Source organism: Ochotona princeps, chromosome 23 (assembly GCF_030435755.1).
Source record: "Ochotona princeps isolate mOchPri1 chromosome 23, mOchPri1.hap1, whole genome shotgun sequence".
Classification (NCBI taxonomy): domain Eukaryota; kingdom Metazoa; phylum Chordata; class Mammalia; order Lagomorpha; family Ochotonidae; genus Ochotona; species Ochotona princeps.
Window position 1 is genome coordinate 30,944,069 of NC_080854.1, and position 17,756 is coordinate 30,961,824.

General features: G+C 44.4%; 1 long non-coding RNA gene across 1 annotated transcript in view; it reads right to left on the reverse strand.

Annotated features, from left to right (window-relative positions):
- Positions 1-259: 259 nt before the first annotated feature.
- The window catches only part of LOC131483096 (uncharacterized), a 44,918-nt gene continuing 27,421 nt past the window's right edge, over positions 260-17,756 (reverse strand). Inside the window, exon 3 of the long non-coding RNA XR_009247512.1 lies at positions 260-402. This is a non-coding gene — a long non-coding RNA (uncharacterized LOC131483096). The remainder of the gene's footprint in view (positions 403-17,756) is intronic.

A 17,756-nucleotide genomic window follows, 5' to 3' on the forward strand; every position in this document is an offset into this window, starting at 1 on the left:
AAATACATAAAGTTTTATCAGTTCTGCTTCATGCTCTTAATTAATTATGGTGGTTCTTACTTTGTCATTTTAAGTACATTAAAATTTAAAATTTAGAGTACTAACTTGATTTGTGCTGTTTTCTATATACAAGTACCAATTCAAAATGCACATATAAGAGCATTAACTCCGATGCAGAATTCCGAGAAATGACACAATTTGTATTCCAGAGTTCATTCACAGATGGGCGTTTCATTACTTACCAGTACAGTGGAACACTGTGCAAACCCAATTCAGATGTGGTTTCACTTTTCGATATGCACACACTCTACTCCTGCTGCTTGGAGAGTAAATCATGCTGCATTCCTTCGCCCCAGTGTCATCACGGTCAGCACAGGTTATTGGGCAATGCCAGGAAGTGATCTGAGAAAGAGATAATGCCAAATGGTCTCTTGATCACTTATGTGTCTTGGCATTTCATCACTTCTTTCTGTAGCCACAGGCAGCCCTGGCTCCCAGGGTGATCTGTGCTCTTGCTTACTAACTTGTAGACACACATGCTGAGCTCGCACTTACTCTGAGTTCTGGTGAAGATCCGCGTGCTCTGTGCCCATGGAGCTCCCAAGAAGTACAAGCATATGGGAAAGGAAGGGTGGTTGTGAACATGAATACTGCACATACGCCTTCCAGTGCCTTGCTCCATCACACTTTGATTGCAAAGCACAGATGCAAAAATAAAAGGAATGAAGACTTTCAAGCATTGGATCAAGCAAGAGACTCCTCAAAACATGGGATCCTGTACAACCATGAAGTCGCACACTGTGAAGTTGGTGCTGGTGGCAATGCTGATATATAGAGAGGGGTTTATCTGAAAGGCTCGCTCCAGAAAGGTAAGGGATTTGGGAGGACAACTGTCGATCATGACCCTCTATCCAAGTCAGAATCCTCACAAGTCTACCCAAGACAGGGACCCTAAAAGAGTGTCATGGCACACATATTCTACCACTGCAAGATCATGCCAGCCTTGAAAAGGGGCATTGTTATGTATAACATCCTTGTCTCCCAACACTTAGTCGCACGTGCCACATTCTCTCAGCCCCATGGAACACGGATGACCCAGCAGCTGAAGACGAGGCTAGTTTCCTGTCAACTAGCCTATGGGCTGGCTATCTGGCAGTGCTCTGTTCTCTGTCATAGTCTTCATGATAACAAAGGCAGAAAAACAATTCACAGTGCAAACAAGTTAAACACCAATTGTAATATGGAATTCAAACTGTGGAAGTTACAACCTGAAAATCAAAATATATGAAGGAAAATAGATCCCCAAACTTTTTTTTATCCCAAAACTTTTCAACCAAGTTTTATGTAGAATAAAATGTCATTAGAATGACACTAACTAAAAAGTTTGAAATGATAGACAATATCCATCAGCACGTACTGGAACACCTCACAGGACGCCCCAATGCAGGCTTCGGAACCACCCTCCCAGTGTTCTGGGACAATGACTGGGACCCAAGAAGGTACCTGAAAACTGATGTTTCCCTGAGCCAGCTATGGTGAGTAGCATTTTTGCATTAGTCCTGCATCATCTGTTAAAATGAAGTGGAGATCTGTCAACACATCATGTTCCCAGCTTGCTCCAATCATCCCAGGTTTACTGAACAGTAAGAAGCTTACAGTCTATGCCTGGACGGAAAGGATATCTCAAGAACATTGACCACAGCAAGCAGGGAGCCACCTGACCTCCCAGGTGCAGGCTTCTCTCTTCTCCCTCTGTTTACCAACCAATGCTCAGTAAGGGCACAGGAAATGCGTGCCGAGAGAAGATGGCAGAGGAGGAAGGAGGGACAGAGACCCAATGGGATAAAACACGGTTGCTCACAAGACCTAGCACTGAGTACTCATGTTTCCGTATTATTTTGCCACTCTCTGAAATTCCCCACTTCCCTTTTCTTAGGAAGAAGTTCCTCTGTGTATAAAGGTGGCCGGCAGCGCAGGCTATGCCCAGAGAGAAGAAAACAACCACCCCAAATGCTATTCTTAACAGTTGATGTAAGCAGGATGTGAAGGATATTGTTTGAAAAATCACGTCACCCAACAAAGCAAAATCATCTCATCCAGGTTGTTACTCTGGGGCTTCTGCCACTGACTCCCTACACTACGAGTATACTTCAAAACGTTTATGAAAAAAATAGAATTAAAAGAGCAATTATGGGGCTGCAAAAACATTTCCAAATTTAGGCAATTTCTTTTCATGACCTCTGTTTGTCATGACCTGACATAAATCCCTCATTTTCTAACCGGCCCAGACACTCCTATATTTTTCACTGTTTTCTGTCATTATTAATGTCCTAACAACTTTGGATTGAAGTAAGGTCCACCACTTGGATTTAACTCCGCATGTGTTAGGCATGACAGCTTTCAGGGTCATTTTATAAGCACCACCCCAGCCGTCTCTTTACTCCAACTTGAACAGCCTCAGCAGCAGTCCTAGGGAACAGAGACAGGTGTGTGCCCATGGTGCCCACACAACCCACGGGACTGCCCACGAGTTATACACACCTGTTCCTAGCTGCAGCCTCAAGTTAGCCAGCTGTCGGGGGAAGGGCTTTGTTTCGTTGTATTGTTTGCTTTTCTCCCTGCTCTGCTAGTTTTCTAGCAGGTGTAAGAGGTATGGTAGGTACTGGCTCTGTTGAGGTTTGTGCTGAATAAGCCAGACTAGGAGCCTTAGCCCAGCTTGAGATCACCGTCTCCCCACTGGCTGATGGGTTCAAGACGATTCATCCTCTGGGGACTAAGATGGAGAGTGGGGAACCTTGGGATCTTAATTTATTTTCCATTTCATGAAAAGAATGACCTCTTTATAACAAAGTGGTTGCATCAAGAACTTGGGACTTTGCATAATAGCTGGTCTTTTCAAAGACTGCTATTTACTTAAGTTTTAGTATCTGCCAGCCAGTGCCTGGAGCATTTTTTTTGCTTTTTTTTTTTAAATTCCGTTTTATGACACAGTTTCATAGGCTCTGAAATTCCCCCAACCTCTCCCCATGCCCTCTCCCCATGTTGGATTCCTCCACATTGCAGTAGTACAGTTCACATCCAGTCACGATTCCTTCATTGTGAGCATGTACCATGCATAGCGTCCAGCCTCTCATTGTCCAGATAAAATCAACAGCTTCCTTGGGAGACCATCCCTGGCCTGAAAGTAGAGCTGGCAGAATCTCATCCCCTCCAATGAAAAGCCACAACATAACATCAACAACAATTTACAGCATCACGGAGTTAATTGACATGGTATTGAGTGACCAATATGTTAGAAAATGCAAAGTTCTTAACCACATCCTGTGACTACCTCACTGATATTTCAATTTTAGTTTATATACAACTTTCTGTTACACATCTTTAAATGGTTATAGGGTACTATTCAGCTGTCTTGTGTCTATTTTCATTTTTATACTTAGCAGCTTATAGTATTGAAGCATGATTTTAACTGAACTTGAGTACCTGGAGCATTCTTCCAACCACCCTGGAAGATATGGACAATATCCCCTTTTAGGTAAGGAAAACGACAGCTTGGAGAGACCAAGTGATGTTCCACATTGGACAAGGTGCCAGCCAGTTCTCTTTGTCTCCAAACCACTAGAACTGATGTTCACTGGATACTTAATATTAATCCTTCTCTGTGTATCATTTTTATAAAACAAGAACGAAAAATGATAGGACAAGTCCTAATCACACAGGGAGATTGAGAACGTGCTAGACCCAAACCCAGCGCCTCCAGGTCCCACCCCCTTGCTTTTTCCTTGTCTAAAACAAGCATGATTCGGTGGAACTAGAATTCTGTGAATGAGTGAGCAGAGGAATGGGTCCCGGTGTAAAGGCACTGTCCCTCAGTGGGAAGATGTGGACCCTGGAGCTGACTGCCTGAATGGTAAATCCTAGCTGTGTGCTCACCTCGCTGTGTGACCTGTTGCAGGCACTAAACCTCTCTGTGCTTTCACTTCATCCTCTGTAAAGACAGATAACGACAGTGAGCCGTTCAAAGGGCTATGGCTGGAAGCATGCTAGTCAGAGTGGCATTTTTACCAACAGCCATTGTACCTAGAAAAAGAGATAACATTAATCCTTTCTCTGCTTTTTTTTTTTTTTTTTTTGATGAAAGGGAGAGAGGAAGGAAGGAAGGAAAGAAGGAAGAGGGAGGGAAAAAGGAAGAGGGAAGGAAGAAGGAAGGGAAGTTGGGGAGAGAGGGAGAGAGGGAGAAAGAAAGGAAGAAAAGGAAGGATGTGTTAGGCATGAAGGTTCTTGTTTTCCTCCAACAGAATCTGATGAGCTTTTAGGTCACTGGGATTAGCTCAGGGAACAGGTGCGATACTAACTAAAGAAATTAGGGTAAATGCCTAATTAAAGCCTTGAAGACAACTATTAAATGAGCAGGCCACATCTGCAACTTCCAACTTCCTGCCTCCCAGGAGTTCTGAATCTTCTGGAATTACTCGCAGGGTGGGGAATGGGGTCTAGAAAAATTCTGAGCTGAAAGGGGAACGAAGTGTGAAGTCTAAAGCTGAGTGAGGACAGAGATGCAGTTGGGGTTGATGGGAGCCAAAGTGTTAGTGATCAGGCACGGAACGCATGGTGGCAACGTTAACCCATTCAGAGCTGCAAGACGACACTCAGAAAGAACTCTAACACCCGAGCACAGGCCAGCGCTGATGACTGCCTCAGACTCTTGGACTGCATGCTGAGAAACAGTTAAAATGGCTTGTCCATCTCCCTTGTTCACCCTTGGGCAGCTGGTCATAGGTACACATCCTGGTCCTGGTGGAACACTCAGACTGAGCGAATCAGTAACAAATCAGTAAGAGTTTATTAGTGATTTCACTTTAAAAACGAACGGCATCTCTTGTTCTTTCCCAGTTGCCAGTGTACACTTTAATGGGAGAGTCTCTTTGCAACTACAAGACAAGGTTTAAGGTTTATAATTCAGTGTTATTTCCCTGAATCCAGATTTGCCTCTGTTCTGTGCAACTAAACCAACGCAAAGGAGCAAGCAGGGTGCTGAGGTTGATGCCACAACACCCAATTTCCCACTGGTGCAGTGAAATGGTCTCATTTTGCAATATTTGCTGAAAGTTGTAATAAGTCTTAACTTTAATACACATCGGTGTTACTCAAATGGGTTATGATTATTGTTTGTGAGCCCCAAAAGAACAAGTTAGAGTAGAGCACAATCTCTACTGTTTACCCACAGTGACTGATGCAGCTAAGGGGGTGTTGGGCCCCAGTTTTCACCCCTTATGGCAAGTTAATGTTTAATTTCTTGAACTTTCTGTGACTGAGATAAACAGAATACCAATCTACTGGTTCGCCTGCCAAATGTCCATTGAGGCTGGAGATAGGTCAGGCCATAGCCAGCAGTCAGAAACCCAATCCACATCTCCCGCTTGGGGAACATGAACCCTGAGCCACCACCTGCTGCCTCCCAGCGTGTGCAGGACCAGGAAGCCAGAGTCACAGCAGAGCTGGACCTTGACTCCTGGGGCTTTGACATGGAATGCAGACCTCTCAACCACTAAGCCAAACATCTGTCTCCGGGCTTGCTTGCTTCTCTTCTTTCCTCTCACTTCAAACTGCTCTGTGGCAACAAGATGAAAGTGTATTTACTTTGGACTCCTCAGTTTCTCCAGAATAAGAAGAGTCCCTGGATAACAATGACCTTTTTATCATCACCAGCACTGTAGAGTTTGGAGTTGTTCTGTTGTTAACATTTGTCACTTTATTTTGTCTTGTGGTTTGGTTGGGCATATTTTAAAAATTCAACCTTTGCCACTTTATTTTGTCTTGTGGCTTGGCTGGGCAGATTAAATAAAACAAATTTAAAAGGTACAACAGTGTGGGAGGCTAATTTCTAGTTGATGGTCAAAGTTGGCCTTGGAAAGAACTGGGAGCTGTAAGGAGGCCCCTTGCACAGGGTCCTGGAGCAATCATCAAAGACAAGTGGCCAAAGTCAATACAGAGTCAGGGGTCAGAGCCAGCTCACTGCTTCGCTCTCAGCAGGGAACCTCGGGCAGGGAACGGGCAGGAGTGGGCACCAGCCAGGAATCACAGGTCTGACGTCAAGCCTATTGAGTTACCAAAAAGACCCTGCCGCAGGACGGTGCTGACCTCGGAAGAAGACGATCAAAGGCCCTCTCCAATTCCTTCCCCACCTGAACTCCCTCCTCCGCTTAGTTGAATTTGAAAAAATCAAATGCATTAATGCTGACAAGCATGCGTCCAATCCTTGGAAATTACAAAGGCTTACATCCTTCCTTTCTGGTGCTGGAATCTTCCAGAGGGGACAGGAGAGCAGAACAGCTGCTGTTTTCTTCCCTTCCTAGAGGCCACAGCAGAAAGACATCTTCTAAGTCAACATGGCTGCCACCTGCTCCTTAACTGGAGAAAACTCTTGAGGTGCATATTCAGTGGTCGTTTTATAGAGTATTCTACCCCATGGGGTACACTCCTTGATTTACACTTACCCAGCAGTAAATGGTGCCCAAGAGGGCAGGGGGAGTGCCCAAGGGCACAGAGCTGAAATTTGGACCCAGATTGCGGTTATAACCATCATTTTGTACTGAGAGTCATCACATTTTGTTGGAACCTTTTTCAGGCTACCTAACACCACTCCCCACCCCCATGGATTGTCATTTCCATAACAGCTCCATGTTAGTTGGCTTTCCCCCTCCCCTACCCCCAGTGCTCCCAAAGCCATCACACCAATGACTGCTAGTAGGTAATCAATAAGCATTTGTTGAATGAATAAAACAAGGCAGCCAAGAACAGCAAGGCTCAGCATGAGGCACAAAGTGCTCTGGCTCTCTCCCTGCTCCTGCATCAGCTCTCAAGGCTGAGCACCTCCCTTCAAGTCAGCGAAGGAGGACCAAGGACTGGGGTTTGGTCCAGGAATGTGAGCAAAGTACCCGCTGAAGGATACACATTCCAGACTTTTCAAGCACACTCAGATTAAGATCTCTCATTTTCTATCCATCCGATCTCCAGGCAGGGGGCACCAAGGCTTACAGTCAAACCCCAGCAAGCAAAGAAGTGTTTTCTGTTTTTAATTCTCTGCACACATGCTTCTTTCCAGGGTCACACAGCCAACAGGTGACTGAATTTAGATGTTCTCATCTCCAGGTCAAAGCATTTCATAAGATCCTTGAAAAATTGCCCACAGTTTTTATTTGTTTGTTTTGCTAATCTTGCTTCTTAGTTGTTTCCTTCTACTAGCATGCTACACCCCACAAGAATGGCAATGTGTGTCTATTCTCCCATCCAAGTGCTAACCAGGCCCGACCCTGCTGAGCTTCTGAGATCAGGCGCGTTCAGGGTGGTATGGCCATAGACGACGGCAATGTGTGTCTATTCTTTCACAGTATCTACAGATCCTCACAACAACATCTTGCTCATGATATCCATTCCATTAATACTACGTAGCCTTCAGAAAGATCACAGAAATGCATTTTATGAAAAAAAAAAGTTTGGATTTTTAAAAAAGTCTTGCAGCAAAATACACTAAAAACAAAAAAGAGCCTTCGTTCAACCATTTGCTCCCCAAATGGCAGGGCTGGTCCCGTAAGAAGCCAGGAATTAGTAACTCAACCCAGATATCCCACGGGGGTAGCAGTGACCCAAGCCCATGTGCTGCCACCTGCCACCTCCCACAGTGCACACAGCAGAGTCCTGCTGAATCAGAGATGGAGGAGCTGGTGTTCAAATCAAGCACTCTGAAGTGCTGTGCACACATTTCAAGCAGTGTATTCGCCACTGTGCCAAATGCCAAGCCAACTTAGCTTTTTTTTAAAATGATTTATTTATTTTTGTTGGAAAGTCAGAATTTACAGAGAGAAAGATCTTCCATCCAATGGTTCTGTTCCCAAGTAGCCACAATAGCCAAAGCTGAGCCAGTCCGAAGCCAGGAGCCAGGAGCTTCTTTCAGGTCTCCCACATGGGTGCAGGGTCCCAGCGCTTTGGGTCATCCTCCACTGCTTTCCCAGGTCACAAGCAGGGAGCTGGAAGGGAAGTGGAGCAGCCAGGACAAAAATGGGCATATATATGGCATCCTGGCAGACTTAAGTCACTAGGCTACTGCACCGGGCCTACCACTTAACCTTTATTTTCATTTTCCACTAATTTTTGAAGCACCTTTATATTTTTCAGTGAGTAATCTGTATATATTCTTTAACACAGAATCTTTTTCAGTATTGTGCACATTATTTATAGTATTCCATGTATACCTTTTATCACCCAATAAAAACAAGTTTAAAAACTCAAATATCCAAGGAAAATATTTACTAAGATAGAGCAACCCAAGGAGTGGGACGTGACTGTTAGGAGCATGGGAGCTCCAACAAGAGGGACAAAAATGTTCCCGAACTGAATGGTGATGATGATTGCAGAAACACAGGAAAACACTCAGAAACACTAAAGTGTACTTCAAGTAGGAAAACTGGATGTGATGTGAACTGCTTCCAACATAAGACTGTTCGCAATAAAATCACTCCGTTTTGCTAACTTTAACAAGGCGCCAACTTTACTTCTACATGAATTAACCTGAGTTAATTCATTTGATGAGACCACAGGGCTCGGCCCCAGCTTAAGCCGACACAATGATCGTAATTCCTTTTATGGAAAATCGACAGACAAGAAAAAAGCAAAGCAAATAATGGAGTATTTGCTTGTTGTCAAAAGCAAAGTTCATCTCTAATTGTCCAGGAAGACACATCAAACAACATCCTTCTGGAGTCGTGACAGGCTGTGTGGCTCATCCCGGGGTCCAGAGCCGGGGTCCAGAGCCAGGGTCCAGAGCCAGTGTCTGTTTCTCAACTCTGCTTGTTGGGCTTGTCTACGAAGCAGGTTGGTGGAGAGAGCCTAGCAGAACTTCCTGTTCTTTGGCAGCCGATACCAATAGTTTCTGAAAGCCTCCTCCACAGCTTGTGGGCCAGCTCTGAGTTGAAGGACCGTCATCCATACACATACACACACACACACACACACACACACACACACATCCAGACAGATACAGCACAGCATATCATCCCACAAAATAAAACACAAATTTTCACTCAAAACTTTTTTCCAAAGAAAAACTGAGGTGTGCAAATGCTTGAAGAGCCAGCCAGACTCCTATGCGTGGGAACGATAGAATCCTCCTGCACATGCAGTCCCACATCCTTGGCATTTATCTGGTGCAAAATGAGTGATACACAAAGAGGGCTATTAGCCCTTAGCATTCCTTCACAACCACTCCACGAGATCCCAGGAAAAGCCTGGACTTTCACAGGCCTGGCTCTGACTCAAAAGCAACTCGCAAAGGATGCGCAGCCTCAGGCTGCAGCAAATTAAAGATTGACTTAATATATGCAACACTGGCTACTGTCCCAGCACTGGCCTTTTGGGGGCTATGCATGTTAAGGCTATGGCTGTTTTGAAACTGTGGTAAGAGAAAAGGCTAATTAACCAAGTCTTCTGGTTCCCCTTAATGGCAAGACTTCACAGTTGTAGGAATTAGGGCTAAACCCCCGGACATCTTATTTCATTTCTAGCCCTTAAATTCACACAAGTTTAGCAACTGAAAAGACTGAAAGGCTGTCTTTGTTCTCTAAAGACGGAAGACAATGTTAGTGTGCCATTGAAGACCAACCTGCTCTGCACTGCTCACCAGTCCATCCTCCGGCACACTAGGAACACAAGAGTGTGTGATACACTGTCTCCCTTCGCTGCAGCACCTCTCCCACCGGAGCACAGCTCCAGCCTCTCAACTAAACACAACAAAGGTCAACCACTTAGCGGTTGATCAATCATTTTTACCTCACCTGGATCTGAGTTTGCTTTTCCCATGGCCAGGAAGAATCCTGTGAGGGATGATCATCCACTTACCCAGACTTCCTCATTCGTATAGGGCAAAATGTGAAGAAAGAAAAAAGAAAAAAGAGTTGGGACCAAGTGCCGCAAAGTTTTACAAAGTTTTGTCCATGGTATCCTTTTTTTCTGACAATAAGGGCTCTAGTTTTCAATAGATTCTTAAAAACGACTTGAAAACCAGGCCCCGCACAATGGCTCAGTGGCTGAATCTCCACAAACTCATGCGCTTGAAACCTTGTTGTCCAAACTGGTGGCACTTGGAGCTGAGGCCCCTGGGAAGTCATCAGGGGTAGGGAGAGACACGGGAGACACTTGCTTCTCTTTCTGCTCTCCATCAGGTGAACACAAAGCAGAATGCCACTGCCCACAAACCAGGAAGAGGGCCCTTCCCAGAAACCGCCCAGGCCAGCACCCTGATTTTAGACTCGGGCCTCCACAACCAGGAAGTCCATTCCTGTTGTTTGAACCTCCTACTTGGTGAATTTTGTTCTAGCAGTCAAGACAGTGACTTACAGCATCAGCCACAGGAGTCCCAGACTCCAGTAACAGGCAGACTTCCCACATGGCTGGACCAAGTGTCTAGGTGTGTAAACGGAAAGAGACACTGAAGATGGTTGGAGAATTGGCAGCAGGGATGCGGTGTCCCTGCACAGTGGAGTGCCAGGTGCATCGCCCAGCTACTCAGCACTTTGCACCAGCCTCCTGCTGAGGTGCAGTCTGGAAGAGCACAGGTGATGGCTCAGGTGTTAAAGGTCCGCCACCCACATAGCCAACTGCGACGGAGCTGGAGAACCCCAAGTGCAGGATATCTCCCAACCCCACTGTGTGTGGGTGTTGGGGGGAAGCTCTACATTTCAAATAACTAAAAAACATCAAAACTACAGTATTTCTGCCATCCTCTGTTTTTCCCTTTACCTTTTCAGGGTTATTAAATGCTGGAATTCAACCTTGGTTTTCACAGTGCCGCCATTTCACTTCTCTATATTTTGAATGTGTCCCCCTAGAAGTGAGCAGCATATCCGGCCTCTGGCATTAACCTAATCTCTCTTGGTTGGAAGAGTGAGGGATGAATCCATTTCAAACCAAGAAGCTTTACCCTCCATTTCTGAATGATCCTTCTTGCCTCCTTAAGTTCTCTTTCCAAAGTATTCAGCAAACATCATTTCCCCATTGGGAGCTGAGACAGTTGATACTGTCTCACACTCCAAAGAATCATCATATTCACTATGAGTATTTGTCAAGTAGGTCCAGGGTGTTTTATTTTCTTTGGCCTTCAAAGGCCTGTGGGCTCAAGAATGATTGCACGTGAGCCACAAGACTCCTTCCTGCCCGACGTACAGGCTGGAGGACTGTGTGTCTGGGTCCCAGTGGGACCCACATCCTCCAGTGCACCTGCGGGATGTTATGGCCCCCATGCTTCCTGCATGGTGGGGATTTTCTCCCGCTGCCTCTGAGTTGTCACATCTTACTGTGGGCACGTGACTGCCTTTGCAATCTGTACTTCTATAAGAGATGTTTCACTGGCTCCCATCCTCACTACCCTACATTAGGGAAATCCTATAAATGATCCAAAGCTAGAACTTATTTTTAAGACTGATTTTATAAGCCCAGGGCAATAGCCTAGCGGCTAAAGTCCTAGCCTTGAATGCACCAGGATCCCATATTGGTGCCGGTTCTAATCCCAGCAGCCCCACTTCCCATCCAGCTCCCTGTTTGTGACGCAGGAAAGCACTCAAGATGGCCCAAAGCCTTGGAACCCTGCACCCACAGGGGAGACCCGAAAGAAGTTCCTAGCTCCTGACTTTGGATCAGCTCAGCTCAGGTCGTTGGAATCACCTGGGGAGTGAATCATTGGATAGAAGATCTTTCTCTCTGTCTCTCCTCCTCTTTGTATATCTGCCTTTTCAATACAAATAAATAAATCTTAAAAAAAAAATAAAAAGATGTATTTTACTTACTGGGCCCAGCATGGTGACCTGGTGGCTAAAGTCCTCACCTTATATGTACCATAATCCCATATAGGCACTTGTTCAGGTCTCGGCTGCTCCACTTCCCTTCCAGCTCCCTACTTGTGGCCTGGGAAAGCAGTCAAGGATGACCCAAAGCCTTGGGACCCTGCACCCATGTGGGATACCAAGAGGAAGCTTATGGCTCCTGGCTTTGGACTGGCTCAGCTCTGGTCACTGTGGCCACTTGAGGAGTAAACCAGCATATGGAAGGTCTTTCTCTCTGTCTCTCCTCCTCTCTGTAAATTCTGACTTTCCAATAAAAATAAATAATAATAAGTATTTTAAAGCTTGTCAACACCTGAGATTGTTAATGGTCTTTCAACACTGTTTTGCTACATATCATAAGTAATGAAGTTCTAGTTTTTAATTGTAACTCCTTCAGTGCCACGAGCATCACACACTAGCTTCTACTCCTATAAGAAGGTTTTTTACTCCCATTTTCATCACTCTTGAGACACAGTAGTATTTTTGTAGCATGTTTGTCAACTTAATGTGTATGAGAATCTATTCTTTTCATCATGTTGTAGACTGTGCTCACTGGCTCTGTATTTTTATGAAGACAAAGTGCTGTGTGTCTCCGTGCATACAGACAAAAGATGGACTCCCATTGAAAGAACTGAAATACCCTAGCAGTAAGATGATGGACTCTCTGACATGGTTGGTGCCTACGTTGTCGGGAAACACTTCAATAACAGCATGATGGATTTGTGACTATTCATGAAGGAAACCCATTGAAAAACTAGAGGGGAAAGCAATGGGACTTTGGAGAGGGGCACCCCTAACCCCAGAGCCTATGGAACTGTGTAATACAACAAAATAAAATATTTTTAAATAAAAAAGATCTATTTCATTTTACTGCAGAGGCAGTGTTACAGAGAGAGAGAAATCTTCCATCTGCTGGATCACACTCGAAATGGCATAAACAGCTGGACCAGACGGAAAGTCAGGAGCCGGGGTCTCCCTGGTGAGTGGCAGGAGCCCAAGCATTGGGTCGTCTTTCATTGCTTTTTCCAGGCTATTAGCAGTGAACTGGATTGGGCACAAATGGATGCCACTGTCACAGGCAATGGCTTCTCCCACTACACCACAACAGAGGCCCCAAAGCACAAACTTAGAAGAGTTGGAGCTTCATGTACACCATCAGCATCCGGCTCTACGGAAGCAGAGTGCAGCTCCCTGTCCCTTGTGCTGCTCCTGCCTGTCTCTTTCCCCCTCTGAACAATGTACTAGCTTTCCACAATAGCAGTACCGCAGTGACACACTCAATGGATGTCTCATCTATTCATTCTTTGACAATTTTATCCAAGCACAAACCCCTTGAGAAATGAGCCCCACTTTCCCTACAGAAAAGAGTTCTTTTGAAATCTTGCCAATAGAGTTTGCCTGATTTACTGTATATGGGAACAAGGGATAACACAGATATCTAGAAATCCACCTAGGGCTATAAATAGTTCAGGGTCACTGTCAGCATTAGTATAACCAGATGAATATAATCCAGCATTTCGGCAACTTCATATGTATACTTCATTTGGGATGCAAAACCCAAAAAATCTTTATTACCCATGTGTAGAATGAAGACAATAATTTTATTTCTATAAAACAACTTGATTCAGTCCATAATTAATAAAAACGCCCAGAACTGTCATCACCTTAAATATTGTCAACTACCTGCAGCTCAAAGGTCACCACCCAATCAGGGAATCTGACTATTTTTCACTGTATAGAATGTAATGAACTGGCAGCTGCTTTGAATTTTCAACTAAACAAACTGTTGTCCATTAATAAATTCCAACTGCTCAGAATGATCACAGTGAGGAAATTCTGTAACTGGCTGTGCAATATTTAGCCAAAAGAAAGACACGGGGTATATGTGAGGAGGGAGTGGGTGTTAGATTCCAAGAACAAGTCAGCAAATCGACACTTAACACCATGCAAAGAGCCCCCAGATTTTCAGGCCTTTGTTCGTGCATAATTTTGGTCCTGCAAACTTAGTTCTATAAATACTACCAATTTATATCAGTTGACACTGAGCCCCAGAAGATCATATTCTTATAGTACATTTCTTTTTTTAAAAAAAGATTTATTTTATTTTTATTACAAAGTCAGATATACTGAGAGGAGGAGAGACAGAGAGGAAGTGGAGCTGCCAGGATTAGAACCAGCGGCCACACGGGATCAAGGCGAGGACCTTAGCCACTACGCCACGCCGCCGAGCCCCCTTATAGTACATTTCTAAATCTCACTGGAAATCATGGCCACTGAAAGCATCTGCATTGACCTGCATGGTTTTGGTTCACTACAGCTAACAGGCATTCATAGGCTTCCCATTGCATTGACATTGAACACATCTATGCCAGAGAGTGGTCCCACATTCTAAGTTCCGTTAGTAGAAGTAAATGAAAAAGAAACTTTGAACCCTATGATCCTATAAGCCAAACAACAGCTCAAGCATAGCTCACAGAGAATTACATGCGTATGCCTGAGGTGCTCTGCCCCAGCTTCCTTATCTGACAAATATGTTCTCCATCTCCAAGACCCAATCCAAAAGTAAGCATCCCCGGAATGCCTTCCATAAATCCCACCACCAGAAATAGATGCTCCCCTCTTATTTCTGGCAAGCCTTTCATAACTTCCTGGGTTTTAAAACACAACAGTTGCATATCTGCCCACGTAACAATTCTGCCGCTGTAAATATCTATCACTATTTAACACCTCCCTGTATCCCCAGAAGCTAGTACAGCACCAAAAAAAATGGAGCCCCAAACATTTGGGAAAGTTCTTACTGACTACCAAAGTAGTCACATTCAGGCATAGCTCTAAGCAGAGCAAGGGAAAAAAGAATGTGATAATAATTTCTGCAAAACTGCCTATTCTCGTGTCTTTCTTCAACTCTGAAGCTTTTACCCATTCCAAACTTCTTCCTAACAGCAAAAGTGTATTCCAAAAGTAATTCAAAGAATATACTATTAATGATAAAGCCAGATGTTAGCAGGTAAAAATATACATTAACTTAAAAGAGAATGTTTGGACCAACTTTATCGTGCAGCAGAATAAACTACCTCGACATCCGCTGAGTCCCAGTTACTCTGCTTCCAATCCAGCTCCCTGCCAGGATGCCTGGGAAAGAAGAGGATGATTTCCCAAATACAGCGGGCCCTACCACCCCCACAGGAGACCCAGAGGAAACTCCAAAACCCTCGCTTCCACCTGATCCAGCTCTAGCTGTTGTGACCATCCCGGGAGTGAATCAGTAGACAATCTCTGTGTGAGAGAGATCTTCATTTATTTTGTAAAATAAAAATCTTTTTACAAAATAAATACAAGGGGATGCTTAAACAAAACAATGTTTAATGCAACATCAGAATAACTCAGTAATGGGTTCAGGGTCCCAAGGCTTCCCAGGCCACAAGCAGGGAGCTGGATGCAAAGTGGAGCAGCCTGGACACGAACTGGTACCCATATGGGATCCCAGCAGATGCAAGGCTGAGTGCCCCATACGTTCCTTTAAAGTTCTTCAAACTATCCCTTTTATGCAGTCCAATCTAATTAATAAATTACCATACTTCTGAAGTGCTGAAACTATTCAAAACAACACAACCCCAGGAATGCAATTAAGCATAAGAAAAGACTACTCAGCCAGCCCTCAAAACATCCAAGCAAATGTAAAAGATGCCAGTCTGAGAAAGAGCTGAGTTCGGCAGCCCATTGCTTGCTTTCTTGGCTGCAGTGGGAGCAAGTAACCCAGCATCAGCCCTTGAAAGCTCTCTCTCTCTTGTCCTAAGCCATTCATCACTTGAATGATGCCTTATTGCCATTTTGGGCAAAGCTTTCAGGAGTCAGGCAGCATATGCCATTAGCCCTGTTTAGCCAAATTAAAATTTTATAATGTTTCCGGTATTAAACATCAGAGTCCAACACTTGGAGCCCAACTGGTAAACAGGATCTGAGCCACCAACTCATGGATCAGAGACTGGCCACAGATCAACAAAGTCAGACTTAGCCCACAACTTGTTGGAGCTTTTCTCCACCAAATATATCTTTCCTCAATAACTTGTTTCGGAAACAAAAAAATCCTGAGAACAATTACCCTTCACATGTCTTCCTCTTTGGTTAACATCTTAGATGATATTCAATAATGCAATAGTGAAAGTTATTTTGAGAAATCAGATACACTTATAACATGCCTGAATATCAGTCTTTGTAGAAATGATTCATTGTTCAAACTTGACCTCACTGTCATTGGTAGGCTTTGTGGGTGGGAAGAAGACAACAAACAGGAACTCCATTCCCAGCCTCCTTTGCACTTTCATGACAGAGCCCACCAGTGGGGATGGTGGGAATGATACCCGTCACTTCCGCACCAAGTTAGTAAGAAGCAGAGAGTGTGCCTTTGCGCTGCTGCAGCTCAGTGTGCTCACTCTGGACAGAGTTCCGGAAAGTCACGTGATAAAGATGGCAGAGCTGCAAGATGTGAGGAGCCTGGATTCCTGAATCAACCTTGGAGGAAGCCACCCACGAGGAACAGCCATTTAAGACTTGACCTACGAGAAAAGTACATTTGTGTGTGTGTGTGTGTGTGTGTGTGTGTGTCTGAGCCAGTGCACCTTTTGCATCTTGTTTGTCAGCAGCTGGCATTATCCTTTCTACTTTAAGTAAAAGTACATCACTGTGCTTAATGGTATGAGCTTAATTTCTGATCCTGAAAAAAAATGTTTCAAGAGGACAGTGTCATCTGCTCATTGGAAATGTTTTTTAATAATAATGGGGTATTCATTTTCAAAAAAACATGTCTGTCCTTGTCATTCATTACACACCTCCAGAACATTCTGTTGACTCTGAATATTATTCTGGTTTTTTTCCAGCGGGAGAAAAATAAAGTTGATATCTGGTTGTTCGCTCCCAAGAAGCCCACCACAGCCTGCCAGGGCTAAAGCCAGGAGCTCAGAACTCAACCCAGGTCTCCCACGTGGGGGGTGGGGACAGAGCCACTGGGGCCATCACTGATGCCTCCCTAGGGGTTATACTAGCAAGAGGCAGGAACTCAGAGCCTGAGCTGGGAATGAAAATCAGACAGCTGTGAGATGTGGGTAGCCTCATGGCCATTCCAAACACCCACCTCCTTCAAATTATTCTAGGGCATAACTTGCTCTCAGTATTCATTCAGTGTTCACACTATAATACTATACCAATGGCAATTTCTTAACACACAATGCTCACAATTCCTGAGTTTCCTCTCTAAGGATATTCATCTCCAATCAAGATAACCAGTTAAACAGGCTATCACTCAAATCTGTCACCACAGCATTATATGCTATTATTCCTTGCTTTCTTCCTTCCTCCCTTCTCTTTGTGTTCAACATGCTTTTTCAACATGATGAATTCTAGTGTTTCACTCCAACATTGCCATGTACATCTATTCTTCCAGTCATAAATGCTGAGTTTACTCCGCACCCCATGCTTAGTTAGCACTGGAATATCGTACTGAGACACTTAATACTCTGAACCACAGGTCTTTACAAAGTTGTGATGCAGGATGAGCAAGGATTGGAGAAAAAACACTTCTGTTCCATTTCTCCTCTTCTCTTTTTCTTCCCTACAAGGGGAAGTTCCTATCTTTATTCAGGTAAGCACAAAGCAAAAATAATCTAATTCCTGGTTCCACAGTGGAAGGAAATCTGGCTCAGAGTTCCAAGTCAGTTGTTTTCTGGAAACAGACCTGGAGACTCATGGGTACTGCTTGCTGTTCCTCATGTTCGATGCAGTGTAATGCACTGTGGCCCTGCTGGCATCAGCATTACTTCAAATGGATCTAAGGTCTAGCCTCCTGGGACTGCATGTGGGTTTAGGGTAGGGGTGGAGTAAATATCT